The following is a 19,772-nucleotide window of genomic DNA, read 5'->3' as shown; positions in this document are numbered from 1 at the left end:
TTCTTCGCAGAAATGGAACATTGATGGACAAAGCAGGTTCACCTTTCACGTTAAAGGTAAGAAATAACAGTGGGTCCCGAAGGTTGGCCAGAGTGCGTCCCGAAAGTTGGTCAGTTGGTAAAAGATGGTTCGGGAGAAAAAGTTTGAAAAATTCTGTTCTAGGTGGCAAAGGTCCAGGGTTTGGAAGGTGCTGCTGAATGCGTATTACTGAATTACTTCAGTGCATCTTGCATGTGGCGTATACTGATGCCAGTATGTGACAGTGTTAGATGGAGTGAATGTTTAAGATGGTGGGCCTGGAGCTGATCAAGTGGGCTGCATTGTCCAGGGTGGTGCAGAGTTTCTTAAATGTTGCTCAAACTGCACTCAGGCACATGTCAGGCGTGTGATGGAACAGGGGGAGCATGTGGCGCAGTGTTTAGCACTGGGACTGCGGCGCTGAGGACCTGGGTTCGAATCCCAGCTCTGGGTCACTGTCCATATGGAGTTTGCACATTCTCTCCATGTCTGCGTGTGTTTTGCCCCCACAACCCAAAGATGTGCAGGGTAGGTGGATTGGTCACACTAAATTGCCCCTTAATTGGAAAAAAGTGTTCTATCACACTCCTTTTTTAAAAAAATTACAATACCCAATTATTCATTTTTTTTCCACCCCCCCAGCGGCACCAGAGCGCAGGCCAGGAGCAGAGCGGCAGCGACCCAGTCGGAAGCGGGGCCCAGCCTGCGGCAAGGAGGGCGCGGAGGAGCAGCGACCTAACCACCCCCACCGGGAGAGCGCGGGGTGCGATGAGCAGCGACCCGAACGGAGCAGCGGGGCCCAACCCCCCCAACCCCCCAACTGGCAGCGACCACCACGAGGCAAGAACAAAGAGACTCTCTCTCTCTCTCTACCCTGGGTGAGTGAGGGGAAAGGAAGAAAAAGAGAAGAACTTTTACAAAAACAAAACTCAAAAGAAAACTGTTAAAGAGAGGGGAGGGGGAAATATATACACATATATATATATATATATATATTTATTATTATTTTTTTCTCTCTCTTCTTGCACTCTCTTGCCCCATCCAAAACAAGCCCACCTAAGAGGAGTTGTATAAAAGGGGGAAAAATAAAGTAGCAAAGGAAAGGAGGGAGGAGGGAAGAAAAAGGGAAGAGACAAAGAATAAAGATAGGGTGCGGAAAAGGGGGGGGAGAGAAAAACAAGGGAAGAAGAAAAGAAGAATGGGAAGTGGGAGGAAAAAATGCCAGAAGAGAGCCAGAGCAGAGGGAGAAGGGCCACCAGATACAGACCGGGCAAGGGGCGAGCCAGCTCAGAAGAGCGAAGCGGCGGAACGGAAGTATCGCCGCATCGAAAAGAGCTGGACCGACAGGTGCCCTCTCCCCTGGGGCCACGGGGGAACGGGAACTGGAAGGCAGCCTTTACCGAGGTGCTGAGGGAACAGCTGCAGGTACTCAAGGCAGAGGTGAAGGCAGAAATAGAGGTCGCAGTGCAGGCAGCAGTGGCCAGGGCCATGTCAGGGGTGCAGCAGGCCCTGACTAGACAAGAGGAGAAATTGGATACCCAAGGGGAGAAACTGGAAGCACAGGAGGCGACCATTAAGGAGCTGGAGAAAGCAGCGACTGACGTGAGTGACCGGGTCACGACCCTGGAGAAGGAGGTGCGAGACTGGGCGCAACACAGGGGAGCCTGAAGGGCAGAGTAGACGACCAGGAAAACCGCTCAAGGAAGCAAAATGTCAGGATAGTGGGCCTGCCAGAGGGGAGCGAGGGTAGAAACCCCACAGCATACGTGGCTGAGATGCTGGGCAGCTTAGTGGGGAGGAACACTTTCCCCAACCCACCGGAAATGGACAGAGCACATTGGTCGCTGTACCCGAAGCCCAAGGCAGGAGAACACCCGAGAGCAGTCATAGCTAAACTGCACCGGTACCAGGATAGGGAGACAATCCTGCGCTGGGCCAGGGAAAATAGAGCTTGCAAATGGGAAGGGCACGCCATTCGAATCTATGAGGATCTTGGGGCAGATATAACTAGGAGACGGGCTGAGTTCAACAGAGCGAAAGCAGCTCTCCACAGGAGCAGAGTGCGTTTTGGTATGCTGTACCCAGCGAAACTCTGGGTCAAATACCAAAACAGGGAATACTTCTTTACAGCCCCCGCTGAGGCCAATAGGTTCGTCGAGGAGCACGGGCTGGAAAACAACCAGCGGGGGTAGGGGCGAAGGGCCCCTAGCAAGGGGCAACGACACGCTGATGGGGGTGGGGAGAGGCGAGGCAATGCCAGCCCCCCCCCCCCCCCCCCCCCCCCCGGGCAGGAACACCACTGCCCGAGGGACCGCTCCAGGTGGGAGGCCAGGCCCCAGCACGAGGGAACGAGAGTATTGGAGAAGGGAGAGCAAGCGAGAGGGGTGCAGGGTAGGATGGGGGAAAGTGGGCAGAAAACCGTAGAGGCCAGACAGGGGAGAAGCGAGACAATAACCCCCGAGAGGGGAGCCATCGTACTAGCAGGAAAGCTAGCGCCGGGGGCACACAACAAAGCAGGGCCGCAGCGCACCCCCAACAGGGGGGAAGGCGCCAGGCAGGGGATGGGGGGGAACACCCGTCAAAGTCGGGAGAGCAAACGGGGACAGGAATAGGGGAAAGAGGGGCAAAGGAGGGGTATACGGGGGAGGAGGGAAAAGGGAGAGACCGGGGGGGGGGGCACACAGGGAGCGAGAGACCGGTGAGGGGAGATGCAGGGAAGGAGGGACAAAAGAGGCCAGAAAAGGAACAGGGCTACAAAGTGCCGCAACCAGGGAACTACCCGCGTGGCAGACACACAGTGGACGGCCATGGCGGGTGCCCCCGGGACAAGGGGAAACCCCGGAGCGCAGAGACCCGACCGCATGGGGAGAGCAGCGACAGCGGCCATCCTGGACGGCCCCCTAACAAAGGGAAACCCCAGAGGGCAGGGGCGCGTCCACCAGATAAGTATGGTTAATCCCACAGGAGCGAGGGGGCAGAAGCCCCCCACCAGGATAATCACATGGAACATAAGGGGACTTAACGGCCGTGAAGAGATCTAGAGTCCTCACCCACCTCAGAAACATGAGGGCCGACATAGTCTTCCTCCAAGAGACGCACCTGAGGGAGCAGGACCAACTGCGGGTAAGAAAGGGTTTGGTGGGACAAACCTACCATTCCTGCTATGGGACAAGGGCCAGGGGGGTGGCGATCCTGATCGGCAAGAGGACGATGTTTAGGGCGACAAAGACGGTTACAGACCCAGGGGGGCGGTATGTCATGGTCAGCGGGGACCATCAAAAGGACCATGGCAGAAATCCCGGACATAGCGACGCATCGACTAATCATGGGGGGGGGGACTTCAACTGTGTACAGAATCCAAAGACGGACAGATCAAACCCCAAAACGGGGAAAACCTCAAGCATGGCAAGGGAACTCAGTCACTTTATGGAGCAGATGGGAGCAGTGGACCCCTGGAGGTTCGCCCACCCAGGGGAGAAAGAATTCTCCTTCTTCTCCCCAGTACACAACGTGTACACCAGAATTGACTTCTTTGTGGTGGGGAAAACGGTGCTTCCAGGGATAGACAAAGTGGAATACTCCGCAATTGTGTTATCAGACCGTGCTCCACATTACATGGACATGCGGCTAGGAAGGGCCCAGCGCCCCACATGGAGGTTGGACGGTGCCTTACTAGCTGACAAGGCCTTCAGCGAAAGGATAGTGCGGGCCATAGCAGAGTACAAGGTGAACAACCAAAACGGGGAGGTCTCACCCTCCACGTTCTGGGAAGCGCTAAAGGCCGTACTAAGAGGGGAAATTATTGCCTTCAAAGCGCAAAGAGATAGGGAGGAAAGGGTGGTTAGGCAGAAGCTGGTCGACTCCATACTGGAGGTAGACTGTAAATACTCCGAGGCCCCGACAGTAGAGTTCCTGGCGGAGAGGAGAGAACTACAAAGGAACTTTGACCTGCTCTCCACCAGGAAAGCAGTGCACCAACTCCGCCAGGCGCGCGGGATCCTGTACGAACACGGAGACAAAGCCAACCGCCTGTTGGCACACCAGCTGAGAAAGCAGGCAGCCACCAGAGAAATTGCGCAAATCAGGGGTACCGGAGGCACGTTGGAAACAGAACCAGAGAGGACTAACAAAACCTTCAAGGCCTTCTACCAAGAGCTGTACACCTCAGAGCCCCCAACGGGGAGGGCTGGGATGAACCGGTTCCTTGATGGACTGGACATACCAGTCGTGGGAGAGGGCAGAAAACGGGACCTGGAAGCACCACTAGCACTGGGAGAGATCATGAACAGCATTAGCTCCATGCAGACGGGGAAGGCGCCGGGACCGGACGGATTCCTGGCGGACTTCTACAAAGAATTCGCGACAGCGCTGGCCCCGCACCTGCGGGAGATGTTCACAGACTCGCTAGCTAGGGGCACACTGCCACCCACGTTAGCACAGGCCTCAATCTTGCTGATACCTAAGAAAGACAAAGACCCAACGGAATATGGGTCATACAGACCCATCTCACTGCTGAACGCAGACGCCAAAATACTGGCCAAAATCCTAGCCAAAAGGCTAGAAGACTGTGTACCCGAGGTGGTCACAGAGGACCAGACGGGCTTCGTCAAAGGTAGACAGCTTACTTCGAACATCAGGCTCCTGCTGAACGTGATAATGACCCCCTCTGGGGAGAGAACACAAGAGGTGATCGTCTCCCTGGACGCAGAAAAGGCCTTCGACAGAGTCGAATGGAAATACCTCATAGAGGTACTGGAGCAGTTCGGGCTTGGAACAGGGTTCACCGTTTGGGTAAAGCTCCTATACAACGCTTCCATGGCGAGCGTACGGACCAACAATACCAACTCCCAAACTTCCAGCTGCACAGGGGCACCAGACAAGGATGCCCACTGTCCCCGCTGCTGTTCGCACTAGCAATCGTACCGCTAGCTATCGCGGTCAGGGCAGCAAAAAATTGGAGGGGGATACGAAGGGGAGGCAGAGAGCACAGAGTCTCACTCTATGCAGATGACCTGCTCCTCTACCCCACAGAGCAGCATGGACGGAATCATTGCGCTCCTGAAAGAGTTTGGAACCTTCTCGGGCCACAAACTCAACATGAGCAAAAGTGAGATCTTCCCATCTTCACAGTACACCCGCAAGGGGGGGGAGGGGGGGGGGGGGGGGGCAGTACTAAAGGGGCTGCCGTTCAAACATGCCCGACACAAATTCTGCTACCTGGGGATCCAAATAGCCCATGACTGGAAAGTGATCCACAAATGGAACCTCACCAGTCTGACGGAGGAAGTAAAAAGAACCTGCAAAGATGGAACACACTCCCACTCTCCCTCGTGAGGAGAGTCCAGATGATCAAAATGAACGTACTGCCCAGGTTCCTCTTCCTGTTTAGATCCATTCCGATCTACATCCCCAAGGCCTTTTTCAAAGCGCTGGACAAACTAATCATGGTGTTCGTATTGGGGGGGGGGGGGGGGGGGGGGGGTAAAAATGCTAGGATCCCAAAGAAGGTCCTACAAAAAACAAAATCCAGGGAGGGGCTAGCCCTCCCAAACCTACAATTCTACAGCTGGGCAGCAACAGCCGAGCGAGTAAGGGGATGGATCCAGGAGCCAGAGGCCGAGTCGGCGCGCGCGGAGGAGGCCTCCTGCGTGGGGACCTCCCTCCGGGCCCTCGCCACGGCAGCACTCCCATCCCCACCCAAAAAACATTCCAGCAGCCCAGTGGTGACAGCCACCCTCCAATCCTGGAACCAACTGCGGCAGCAATTTGGCCTGACCAAAATGTCGGACAAGGCTCCCATCTGCAACAACCACAGGTTCACACCAGCACTGACTGACGCCACCTTCAAAAGGTGGAGGCAGGACGGAGGGACACTGACAGTCAGGGACCTATACACGGACGGCAGGATCGCAACACTGGACGAACTGACAGAGAAATTTCGGCTAGCCAGGAGGAACGAGCTACGGTATCTGCAGCTCAAAAACTTCTTACGAAAGGAGACAAGGACGTACCCACAACCGCCACGACAGACACTACTGGAAGACCTACTGGATGCAAGCATCCTAGGTAAAGGGAACTGTAGCGACATGTATGACCGACTGGTAGAAAGAGCCGACACCGTACTGGACGCAACAAGAAAGAAATGGGAGGATGACCTGGGGATTGAGATAGGGTGGGAACTCTGGAGTGAGGCACTGCATAGGGTCAACTCCACCGCCATGTGCGCAAGGCTCATCCTGACGCAACTAAAAGTGGTACATAGAGCCCACTTAACAAGAACCCGTATGAGTAGGTTCTTCCCGGAGGTGGAGGACAGATGTGAACGGTGCCAAAGAGGCCCGGCCAACCACGCCCACATGTTCTGGTCGTGCCCCAGACTTGTGGAGTACTGGACAGCCTTCTTCGAGGCTATGTCCAAAGTGGTGGGGGTGAGGGTGGAGTCATGCCCGATAGTGGCGGTCTTCGGGGTTTCAGACCAGCCAGATCTATTCCTGGGGAGGAGGGCGGACGCCCTTGCCTTTGCCTCCCTGATCGCCCGCCGTTGAATCCTGTTTGGCTGGCAGTCAGCAGCACCACTCAGAGCTGCAGACTGGCTGTCCGACCTCTCGGAATCTCTCCAAATGGAGAAAATCAAATTCGCCATCCGAGGGTCAGACGACGGCTTCCACAGAACGTGGGAGCCATTCATGCAACTGTTCGGGGACCTATTTGTGGCCAACGAACAAGAGGAACAAAGCCGGGTGGCCAAGAATCAGGGGGAAATGGTCGGGAGTCGGGGGAAGGCAGCCGGGGCATGGAGGGGAGAGATGGACTGGGGGGGAGGGGGAGGGGGGGACGGCTAAACCTGAGGAGGGAGGGGCGAACCACAGGTGGGGGGTAGGGGGGAAGACAGCTAAACCTGGGGAGAGGGAGGCGAACCGTGGAGGGGGGAAGCAGGGAAGCGGGAGCTGGAGGGAGGACACGGGATGCCAAAACGTGCATGACATCTCCAGGAGCGGGGAACGAGGAAACTGGAGATGGAGGACGGGAGGAGCAGCAGAAGTGGGGGCGAGCGTGGGACGGCAGCGAGACCCGTCCGGGAAGGGCGGGCGACAGCAGCACACAGCACAGCCAAATATCGCACGCTGTGATTTTCTTCCCGGCACCCAAATGTGTGCTTGCCCCCACCCCCCAGAAGGCAGTCGCCTACTTATGTGGGGTGGGTAATTTTGCCAGATGTACAGAGATGCTGCTGTCGAGCTGGTGCACAATACCCCACCAGTTACTCCATTTCATATGTTATTGTATTTTTTTTTAAATGTTGGGGTGTGCCCTTCTCCTCTAAATGTGTGTATATATATATATATATGTGATTCTTATTCTGTGTACATAACGGTAATTATACCTTGCTCAAAAAAACCCAATAAAAACATTTATTTTAAAAAAATATCAACATCAACATTTACTGGTAAGCATTTAGCAAGCAGCAATTGCTTGAGTGCCATTATGAAATGCTGATACATGAATCCTCAAAACAACATGAAACATTATGCCCTGTAAGTTGAAATACATTGTCGATATAGGAATTTAGCACTGTAAATTAAATTTAAATTTATTTTGAAAGTGAAAATATTCGTGCTTTCAATATCTCCTGCTCAGTGCAAATCCTGCTTCCCGCTCATCCCACTGTCTGAACCTCCAGGTCATATTGATCCTTCACTGACCCTCTGGTTCACAGCTTCTACTTCTCCCTGACCCATCCTTTTACTGGTGACCCTCCAACTTGCAGCCTCTGCTGCTGTGACTTACCATCTTGCTGATCCTTGCTGTCACCAAACCTCCCTCCTCCAAAACTCTTCCGCTCCCTGCTTCCTCCTCCCTGAAACTATTCCTCTTCCAGCTCCAGATCTGATCCGAAGTTGGACCTCGAGGACTTTGAACATGAGTGCACCAAAGGTGCAGAAATGTTAAGCTGGAGCTGTCATAATTGATGCCTTCCATCTCTTGTCTCAGGGACTCGGGTTCGATTCCCAGCTTGGGTCACTGTCTGTACGGAGTCTGCACGTTCTCCCCGTGTCTGCGTGGGTTTCCTCCGGGTGCTCCGGTTTCCTCCCACAAGTCCCGAAAGACGTGCTTGTTAGCTGAATTGAACATTTTGAAGTCTCCCTCAGTGTACCCGAACAGGCGCCGTAGTGTGGTGAATAGGGGGTTTTCACAGTAGCTTTATTGCAGTGTTAATGTAAGCCTACTTGTAACACTAATAAAGATTATTATTACAGAGGCCTTGGTCACAGGAGGATTCAGGAGAGAAAAATGGCAAGCAGGAGAGTCAGGGAGTGGAAGGTTTAGTGAGTGCAATGATTAGTGAGATGACAAGTTAAGAAGTAGTAGAGGCCACTTGTTCAAGGGTTGGCAGCAATAGAAAGGGTCGGGAGAAGGAGAGGCTGATTTTAAATGGCACCTATCAGATCATGTGGCCTATGTCCAACTGGCAGGAAACAACTTTAAAATGAATCCCGTGACACTGAACAAGAAGACAAGCCTCCCTAACTTACTGATGTTAAAGTGAGACATTGTTAAACAAGGCAGTTAATTGGAGACTTGCTGACAAACATGTAGCCAATGTTGCAGTTTGTACGGTGGTATGTATGGATATGGAAAATATTGGCTAGATAATGTTTTCTGGTGATAGAACAATACGGCACAGGAACAGGCCCTTCGGACCTCCAAGCCTATACCAGTCATGATACCACCCTTGACCAAAACCCTCAGCACTTCCTTGTGCTGTATCCCTCTATACCCATCCTATCCATGTGTTTGTCAAGATGCCTTTCAAAGGCGTTAATGTATCTGCTTCCACAACCTCCCCGGCAACGCTTTCCAGGCACTCACCACCCTCTTTGTAAAGAACTTGCCTCGCACATCTGCTCTAAACTTTGCCCCATGGACCTTAACCCTATGCCCCCTGGTGACTGACCCCTCCACCCTGGGAAAGAGTGCCTGCCCATCCACTCTATCCATACCCCTCATAATCTTGTAGACTGCTATCAGGTCACCCCTCAGCCTCCATCATTCTAATGAAAACAGTCTGAGTCTATTCAGCCTCTCCACATAGCTAACACCTTTCAGACCAGGCAACATCCTGGTAAACCTCCTCTGCACCCTCTCGAAAGCCTCCACATCCTTCTGGTAATGTGGCAACCAGAATTATGTGTAATATTCCAAGTGCGGCCTTACCAAGGTTCTATACAACTGCAGCATGACTTGTCAGTTTTTATACTTGATGCCCGTTTTCTTGAGATCTGTGGGCCTGTACGCCCAGATCTCTCTGACTTCCTACATTCCCAAGAATTTTACCATTTATGGTATGTTTCCCCTCTATGTTTAACATACCAAAATGCATCACCTCACATTTGTCTGGACTAAACTCAATTTGCCATTTCTCTGCCCAAGTCTGCAACCTATCTATGTCCTGCTGTATCCTCTGACAATCCTCAACAATATCTGCCAATCCACCAACCTTGGTGTCATCCGTGAACTTACTAATCAGACCAGCTACATTTTCCTCCACATTGTTTATGTATACTACAAACAACAGAGGCCCCAGCAAAGATCCCTGTGGAACACCAATAGTCACAACCTTCCAGTCATAAAAACACCTTCTACTGCTACTCCTTTGATTGAGCCAGTTCTGTATCCATCTTGCGACCTCACCTCTGATCCAGTGACTTCACCTTTTGTACCAGTCTGCCATGAGGCACTTTGTCAAATACTTTACTGAAGTCCACGTAACCAACATCCACTGCCCTACTCTCATCAATCATCTTTCTCACCTCCTCAAAAAAACTTGATCAAGTTAGTGAGGTATGACCTCCCCTTAACAAACCATGCTGTCTATCGCTAATGAGTCCATTTGTTTCCAAATGGGCATAAATCCTGTCCTGAGAATTCTCTCCAATAATTTACCTGCTACCGACATGAGGATAACCGGTTTATTGTTTCCTGGATTATCCCTGCTATCTTTCTTAAACAGTGGTACAACATTAGCTATTCTCCAGTTCTCTGGAATCTCAATTCAGCCAATGAGGATACAAAGATGTCAGTTAAGGCCCCAGCAATTACCTCCCTTACTTCCCTCATGTATTCTGGGGTAATTCCCATCCAGCCCAGGAGACTTATCTACCTTAAAACATCCAATCCCTCCTCCTTTTCGATGTCAACATGGCCCAGACTGTCCACACACCCTACCCAAGAATCATCTTCCACAAAGTCCTTTTCTTTGGTGAACACTGATGCAAAGTACTCATTTAGTATCTCGCCCATTTCCTTTGCTTCAACGCATAGATTCCCCGCACTGTCCTTAAGTGGTCCAATCCTTTCCCTGGTCAACCTGCTGTTTTTTTACATATCAATAAAGAGCTTTGGTATTCACCTTAATCCTACTTGCCAAGGACTATTCATGACCCCTTCTAGCCCTCCTAATTTCCCTTTTAAGTACCTTCCTACTTTCTTTATACTCAAGGGTTTTGACTGTCCCCACCCTTCTAGACCGTACAAAAGCTTTGTAGCCATCTGGAATGGCCACTTACAACTAGGAACACAGAAACCCGCAAAGCCTAGCGGGTAAAATGGACAAGGCAAGACTCAGACAGGCTCAGAGCCTGAAATGCATATTTGTCAGCAAGAAGTCCAGACGGTATCGAAAGTCCGCCCAATTAGCATTTTGATGGGGCCGATTAGCATTTGATGGCCCATCTTCACCGAGACAAAGGACTGGTACTTGAGCGACCGGCACAGTCCCAGACATTTCGGTACCACTCCCTGTTCAGGGGAAACGTAAACAACGGGGTCAGTGACCGCTTGGGACACGCCCAGCCATTCAGATCCCCGCCCACTTATTGGTTAGGAATCGAACACAGTGATCAGGGATCACCCAATTAGTGGGGTCCAAACTGAAGGACCGCCCAAAAGAGCGCGAAAACCCCCAAGTATAAGAAGAAGAGTTCGCCATATGTTCATGCTCTCTTGGACCTGGCGCCCCGGCCACGGCCATCTCCAATTGCAGCAACACCAGAAGCAAGTCTATGTTCAATGCTCGCTACCAGACAGATGAGCCTAGCTGAGCAGCAGTTACTTCTCCAGACTCGATAGTTCCAGAATTGAACAGCGGCCACTGTTCCTCTGACCTAAGCCGGGTGCCTGAAGTTAAGTACAGGTTGTCTTAGTCAATAGGTATAGTTAACTAATAGTGTTTATGTTGCATGACTAATTGTGTGTAAATAAAGTACCCTTGACCTTGAACTAACTAACTGGTGTTTGACTCTTTGATCGATAGCCGGTTGAACCTTGTGGTGGTATCATTTGATACCTGGTGACTCTGAGCATTAGAACATATCAAAACAAAGGAGGGCAAACTCACTGGTTGCCATAATTGGAATAGCCATAGAAAAAGAAAAGAAAAGCACAATAGCCTCCTTTTATCTTTTGACGAGGTTCACAATATCCCTCGTTATACAAGGCTCCCTAAACTTCCCATACTTATCCTTCGTTCTCTTAGAAACTTGATTTTCCAGAATCCTAATCAACTGCCACTTGAAAGAGTCCCACATGCCCGATGTTGATTTACTATCCAACAGCTGCATCCAATCCAATTTCTTCAATTCTATCTAATGGTATCATAATTTGCCTTTCCCCAGTTCAGCACCTTAACGTGAGGGTTATCCTCATCCTTGTCCAAAAGTACCCTAAAACATAAGGAATTGTGATCACTACTCCCAAAATGTTCGCCATCTGAAATCTCAACCACCTGTCCAGTCTCATTCCCCAATACCAGTTCCAGTACTTCCTCCTCCCTAGTGGGACTATCTACATATTGCATCAAAAAGCCTTCCTGGATACACCTTACAAACTCTGCCCATCCAAACCCCGAGCACTAAGTGAGTCCCAGTTAATATAGGGGAAGTTAAAATCTACAACAACCCTGTCACTTTTGTACCTATCCAAAATCTCTCTACCTATCTCTCACTGGTAGTTGGGGGGCCTGTAATAAACTCCCAACATTGTGATTGCCCCTTTCTGTCCCTGAGCTCTAACTAGATTGCCTCATTGTATGAACCCTCCGAGGTGTCCTCCCGCAGTACAGCTATAATATTCTCCTGAACCAGTAATGCTACTCCCCCACCTCTTTTACATCCCCTCTATCTCTCCTACTAACCTGAAGCATACATATCTTTCAACTTTCAGCTGCCAATCCTGCCCTTCCTTTAACTACGTTTCTGTGATAGCCACTTCATAGTTCCAAGTACTAATCAGTGCAAGTTCATCTGCCTTACCTGCTGTACTTCTGGCGTTGAAACAAATACACTTCAAACCACTGTGTTTGAGCAGACAGGGTGGTGTTGTTCTCTTACTTTTGTTCTCTATTTCCTCTTCAGTTATTACACCTTCTAAGCTAATTCTCTGATTCCCAAATCCTTGCCATACTAGTTTCAATCCTCCAGAGTGACTCTAGCAAACCTCCCAGCCAGGATATTGGTGCACCACCAATTTAGATGCAACCCATCCTTCTTGTACAGGTCGTCCCAGTTGGCCATAGGCTGCTTTTCCCTTTGAGGGTGAATGGTGGTGATTTAACCTGAGGATCATCACACCTCAGGCGAGGAGCCCCCAAATTCCGCTAACAGCTCCATCACCCGCGGCATTCCCCCTTCTGGATCCGCCACATACAACAGCAGGTCGTCCACATACAGCGATACACGATGTTCCTCCCCACCCCGCACCAGACCCCTCCATCTCCCTGACTCCCTCAACGCCATAGCCAAAGGTTCAATCGCCAGTGCAAAGAGCAAGGGGGACAGGGGGCACCCCTGCCTGGTCCCACAGTAGAGCCTAAAGTACTCCGATCTCCTTCCATTGATAACTACACTTGCCATCGGAGCCGCATAGAGCAGCCTCACCCATTTGATGAATCCCTCCCCGAATCCGAACCGCTCCAGCACCTCCCACAGGTACCCTCACTCAACTCTATCAAACGCTTTCTCCGCATCCAGCGCCACCACTATCTCTGCCTACCCCTCCACTGCCGGCATCATAATAACATCTAGCAGTCTCCGCACATTCGTGTTGAGCTGCCGTCCCTTGACAAATCCTGTCTGATCCTCGTGTATCACCCCTGGCACACAGTCCTCTATCCTGGTGGCCAGGATCTTCGCCAGCAACTTTGCGTCAACATTGAGGAGCGAGATAGGCCTGTATGATCCAAACTGCAAGGGGTCCTTATCCCGCTTCAGGATCAGAGAGATCAGCGCCCGTGACATCGTCGGGGGCAAAGCCCCCCCCTCCCATGCCTCATTGAAGGCTCGCACCAACAGGGGGCCCACCAGATCCGCATACTTTTTATAAAATTCCACCGGGAACCCGTCCGGCCCCGGCGCCTTACCTGACTGCATTTGTCCAATCCCCCTGACTAGCTCCTCCAACTCTATCGGCGCCCCCAACCCCTCTACCAGCTCCTCTTGAACCCTTGGGAACCATAGCCTGTTCATGAAGCTCTCCATTCCCCCCTCCCCATCGGAAGTTCTGACCGGTAGTTTCTCGTAGAAGTCCCTAAAGACCCCATTTACTTCTGTCCCCTTCTGCACTACATTCCCACCCCTATCCGTCACTCCACCAATTTCCCTAGCCGCATCTCGCCTGCGGAGCTGATGCGCCAACATCCTGCTCGCCTTCTCCCCATACTCATACGGGCCCTGCGACCTCCTCCACTGTGTCTCCGCCTTTCTGGTGGTCAACAAGTCAAATTTGGCCTGCAAACTACGCCGTTTCCCCAACAACCCCTCCTCCGGTGCCTCCGCGTATCTCCTGTCCACATCCAGGAGCTCCCCCACCAGTCTCTCCCTCTCCTTCCTCTCCCTCCTTGCCCTATGGCCCTGGATGGAGATCAGCTCCCCCCGGATCACTGCTTTCAGAGCCTCCCAGACCATCCCCACCCGGACCTCCCCTGTGTCATTGGTATCAAGATACCCCTCAATACTTCCCCGGACCCTCCTACACACCTCCTCATCAGCCAGCATCCCCACATCCAGGTGCCAGAGCGGGCACTGGTCCCGCGCCTCCCCCATCTCCAGATCAACCCAGTGCGGAGCATGGTCTGAAATCGCTATGGCCGAATACTCTGCATCCTGCACCTTCGGGATCAATCCCCTGCGCAGGATGAAAAAATCTATTTGGGAATAGACCCTATGGACATGGGAGAAAAAGGAATACTCCCACGCTCTCGGCCTCCCAAACCTCCAGGGATCCACCCCTCCCATCTGGTCCATAAACCCCCTCAGCACTTTGGACGCCGCCGATCTCCTACCCGTCCTTGAACTGGACCGGTCCAGTGGGGGATCCAGCACTGTGTTAAAGTCTCCCCCCATGATCAGGCCCCCTGCCTCCAGGTCCGGAACGCGGCCCAACAAGCGCCTCATGAAGCCGGCATCATCCCAATTCGGGGCATATACATTAACCAGCACCACCTTCTCTCCCTACAGCCTACCCTTCACCATAATATATCTGCCCTCCTTGTCCGACACCACCTCAGCCACCTCGAACGCCACCCTCTTCCCCACCAGAATCGCCACCCCCCCGGTTCTTCGCGTCCAATCCGGAGTGAAAAACCTGCCCCACCCACCCCTTCCTCAGACGAACCTGGTCCGCCACCTTCAAGTGGGTCTCCTGGAGCATAGCCACGTCCACCTTCAGATGAGAAAATACCCTAGTTCTCTTAACCGGCCCATTCAGCCCCCTCACGTTCCAGGTAATCAGCCGGATCAGAGGGCAACCTGCCCCTCTCCCCCGCCGGCTAGCCATAGCTTATCGACTGCTCGCCCCAGACCAGCTCGCCCCGCCTGACCCGTTCCCCATGGCGATAACGCCTCTCCTCTACCCCCCCCCCCCGGCCCACACTAGCTCCTTCCTGGCCATTCCAGCAGCAACCCGGTATCCCCCCCACCCCCCCAGGCTAGGACCCCTCCTAGCCGCGACGCACCCTCCATGGTACTTCCGTGAGTCAGCTGACTTCTGCTGACCCAGCAGCTCCCGCCAAAACCCATCTCCTCCCAGCATGGGGTCATCCCTCTCTTGCCACACCTCCTTGGCACTGCTTCAGCGCGGGAAAGAAAACCAGTAGAGGCCACGTCCCCACCTCCAGCTCCGCTCCCCCCTGCCCCCCAGCGAGGACAACCAGAGGAAAGCCCGCGCTTTCACACTGCCACACGCCACCCTTCTGACGCAGCTCCTCAAAATCCAGCTTCACCCCAACCCCCAGCCCCGAACAGAAGAGAACATATAAAGTACATACCCCCAACATTCCCCACATACCCCACACCCATACCCACAGACAAACCCACCCGGAAACAGAGCAAAAAGAAAGCCAGCATAAAAAAGACACGTGTCAAAATTGAAGAACAGCAACAGCGAAAACAGCAACGGCCATAGTGTGTCCCCAGACCCTAGTTCGAGTCCAGCTTCTCCGCCTGTACAAAGGCCCATGCCTCCTCCGGGGACGCGAAGTAGTGGTGCCGGTCCTTACATGTCACCCACAGACGCGCAGGCTGCAGCATTCCAAATCTGACCATCTTGGCATGCAGCACCGCCTTCGTCCGGTTGAACCCGGCCCGCCGCTTTGCCACCTCCGCACTCCAGTCCTGGTAGATTCGCACTACCAAATTCTCCCACTTGCTGCTCCTCTCTTTCTTGGCCCAGCGCAGCACACACTCCCGGTCACTAAATCTATGGAACCGCACCAGCACCGCCCGCGGGGGTTAATTTGCCTTAGGCCTCCTGGCCAGCACTCTGAGCTCCCTCAAGCTCCAGGGGCAAATGGAAGGACCCCGCTCCCATCAACGAGCTCAACATCGTGGTCACGTACGACGGGAGATCCGACCCCTCCAGCCCCTCCGCCAGGCCCAGGATCCTCAAATTCTTTCGCCTTATGCGAATGTCCAGCTCCTCCAAGCGGTCTTGCCACTTTTTGTGAAGTGCCTCGTGCAACTCCACTTTCCCCACGAGGACCACGGCCTCCTCCTCCCGCTCAGCGGCCTGCTGCTGCAACTCCCGAATGGACACCTCCTGGGCCGCCTGGGCCCCAAGCAGCTTGTTGGTAGTCGCATTCAGGGAGTCCAGCAACTCAGCCTTCAGCTCCGCAAAACAGCGCAGAAGAGAGGCCTGCTGCTCCTGCGCCCACTTCCACCAGTCCTCGGGTGTTCCGCCGACCGCCATTTTGTCCTTCTTGCCCCGCTTTTCTTCGGGAGCTGCTACAGCTATTTCCTTTGCCCCACTCCGGGTGAGCACCATAAATTATGGGGAATGCTCCTCTAGACACCCTCCCCCACCGGGATTCGGCGAGACAGCGCCGTTTGGGGCCCTCAAATCGGCCCAAAAGTCCTTAAGTAGCGGGAGCTGCGGTGCGGCTTAGCTCCGCATAGCCGCAACTGGAAGTCTCCAAAGCCGATTTTCTGACCGCTCCACTCCTAGTCCAGGCCATCCACCGGTGGAGAATCTGAGAAGGAGTGTTCCCACACGGGGAAAAGTCCAAACAGCACCACTACGAGCCCTTAAAAGAGCCCCAAAGTCCGAAACTAGTGGGAGCCACTGAACGTGCGGCTTAGCTCCGCATCACCGCTACCGGAAGTCCGTCTCCGCCTCTTCAATGGCCTTGGTGAGATCTTTTCACAGTTCTTCCCTCTGCTGCTAGAATTCAGCTTTCATAAAGGCCCTCAAGTCAGCTTGAGACCTCTAAGCTGGCCCTTCCCCCGCTTGCATGCTTGCAGAGGCTTTTGTCTGCTGCTGCTTCAGCCCAATCTTGCACTGTTTCTGAGGGTCTGATAACCAAGAAACATACTATTCCTGGGGGAAAGTGCTCCTCGAACATTCACCTACGCCTTTTCATCGAAATTCCACACCCGTGTTGCTTAAAAAAGAGCTCTTTTCTGTAACCTTAGGCAGGAGCTGCCTCTGTGTGATCACTCACTCCATGATGCACACCGGAAGTCGATGAAAATAATTCTAAGTGTGGAGTAAACTGGGGGGGGGAAACTCCCCAGGGCCGAAAAAAGAGACACGTGTGACAGTAGGGAACTCACCGGCAGAAAACACCCAGCAAGACCTGCCACAAATGTCACTTAGAAATGTCTCAGTTAGATTGCGCCAGATATCTAAAGATTCTCCTTTTCAAGGTATCTACAACTCCTGACTTTAATCCTTAATTTAATAAGACATCTTTGTATCTTGATGCCACTGTCCCCCCAGTGAAAACAGATTCAGATATCCATGGAACCCAAGTAATTAATCAAGTTTCATGACACTATGTACTAGACCAGTGAATATACTAGAAACTTTGTGGTCTTGGGAAAAAGACCTCAGTGAATACTGATGAGGAGACTTGGGGCAACATATGGGAAAATGCCAATAGAATCTCAGTCTATAATAAAACTCAATTCAAAATATTACACCATTTGCACATCACGCAAGCTTCTGACACAGGTTTGATCCTACCATTTCCTCACTATGCCAAAATTGCAAAGTGTCAAGGACAACAGAGACTATACATATTGGGCAAGGTTCTCCAATTCTGAGGCTAAGTGTGGAGGATCCATGGTGTTTTACGCTGAAAAAATATAAGCGGTGCCCCCTCACCAGCTAGTAGCCGTGCCGCATAAAACTACCGGCCTCCACGAAATAAACTGGAGAATGGCCGGGTCCGTGGCCACGCATGTGCACAGCGACGAACTGCAATGGTCGCGCTGTAAAACAATGGCACTGGCCGTGTGCAGACCCGGCCTGCCAGATAGTGCCATCCTGAACCCCATATAAGTCGCCCCAGTCTTCGCGGAAGACCCCCGACCAGCAGTACGGCTCCCACCCGACTGTGGCGGCACTGGGCAATGTCCACAGCTGCCACACCAGGTTCCCACACGGCTGACACCAGAAGTGAACTTGGCCCATTGGGGGCGGAGCATCAGGGGAGGTCCTTTGGGTGACGCGTTGAGGTTGTCCCAATGGGGTGTGCCATGACGCCATTTCAGAGGGTGCGGAGCATACAAAACCTGCGTCAAACAGGCACCGCCCCCAATTTCATTGTAAAAAGGGATTCTCTGCCTGATTGCCAGTTATAAAATAGTCAGGGAAAGGAGAATCTCGCTATTGTGTTTGCATTGATATCAAAATTAAATTCCACTTGTCTGGTGTACTTGAGAAAATAGTTGATACAGCCCTAGAATTTCATTCTTCATTCTGGGGCTCTCAGATAGTAATAAAAATTTTTAAAAACAAATTTAGAGTATCCAATTATTTATTTTTTAAATTTTAGCATAGCCAATCTACCTAACCTGCACATCTTTCGGTTGTGTGGGTGAGATCCACACAGACATGGGGAGAATGTGCAAACTCCACACAGAGTGACTCGGGGCCAGGATCGAACACGGGTCCTCTGCACTATAGGCAGCACTGCTAACCAAAACGCCATCATGCCACCCTAGGTAGGAATAAAATTAACGCTTAGAAAAGGTTGTAGAATATACTAACATTTGCAGCACAGAAGAATATCCTCTACTTCTGGATTAACAATAAACCTTCAATTCAGAATTGGCATAAAGTCACGGAACGTATCCCAATGGATTTCCTGGCCTGTATCCTCCAATCCAAATCGGATGCATTTCAGAAAGTATGGGGCCCCTATCTGAGATATATAGGTTCCGTAATGCTTGACTTTCTCCTGCAAAGTTTTCCACAAGCAATATAACCCTGCCTGTAACATGCTGAATGCGAAGATGTGCACCATTTAGCCATATTTTCATGGTTTTATCCTTTTTCCCCGCCATCCACTTGCTAGTCCTTTGAATGTTTCTTTTTGTATAATTACAAGCACTGAGACTAATGATTAAGCTGCGCCAACTACATTGGTATCCTCCTGTCTTTTTCAATATTCATATGGTGACCAATTTTGAGGGTTTGTTGCGTTAATTGTAAAAATGGAAAAACTCTTAAAAATATATTTTTAAAAGATGCAAACATCCAAATTTGGGAGGCACTTCCTCAGTTGTATAGTCTCCTTCAAATCTTCCCAATAGTTTATTTTATCCCCAAATTTCTCTGCATGTACAGTATTCTCAATGTTGTCCTTTTCTCCGGCACTCTACAAAAACACAGAATACATGTGATTCTGATTAAAGATACACGAGAAAAAGTTGAAAAATATTTTAAAGATTTTATTCTTAAATGTAAGAAAACGATCCAGAAACACACTGCTGCTGAGTGTGCTTTCTGCCTTCTCCAAGGACAATAATACAAAAGAAATACATATAATAGTACTAAAGAAATATGCAGAATAGTGTTAGATTGTCAAGTTCAAAACATTTTTTTTTTTTTTAAAAAAGGCCATCAGAGCAACTTTCACAATGTCAAAGCCAGGGTAACAAGGTTTTCCGAACAACACCATCACATTTATTTTTATTTTTAAAAATAAATTTAGAGTACCCAATTATTTTTTCCAATTAAAGGGCAATTTAGCGTGGCCAATCCACCTATCCTGCACATCTTTTGGGTTGTGGGGGTGAAACCCACGCAGACACAGGGAGAATGTGCAAACTCCTCATGGACAGTGACCCAGAGCCGGGATTCAAACCCGGGTCCTCAGTGCCATAGGCAGCAATGCTAACCACTGTGCCACGTGCTGCCCTCATCACATTTATTTTAAATGAAAAATCAAGTACTTAAACAAGAATGGATTTATT

The sequence above is a fragment of the Scyliorhinus canicula genome, chromosome 14 (assembly GCF_902713615.1).
Source record: "Scyliorhinus canicula chromosome 14, sScyCan1.1, whole genome shotgun sequence".
Classification (NCBI taxonomy): Eukaryota; Metazoa; Chordata; class Chondrichthyes; order Carcharhiniformes; family Scyliorhinidae; genus Scyliorhinus; species Scyliorhinus canicula.
The sequence above is the reverse complement of the archived record's forward strand: the minus strand, read 5'-3'. Positions refer to the sequence as shown.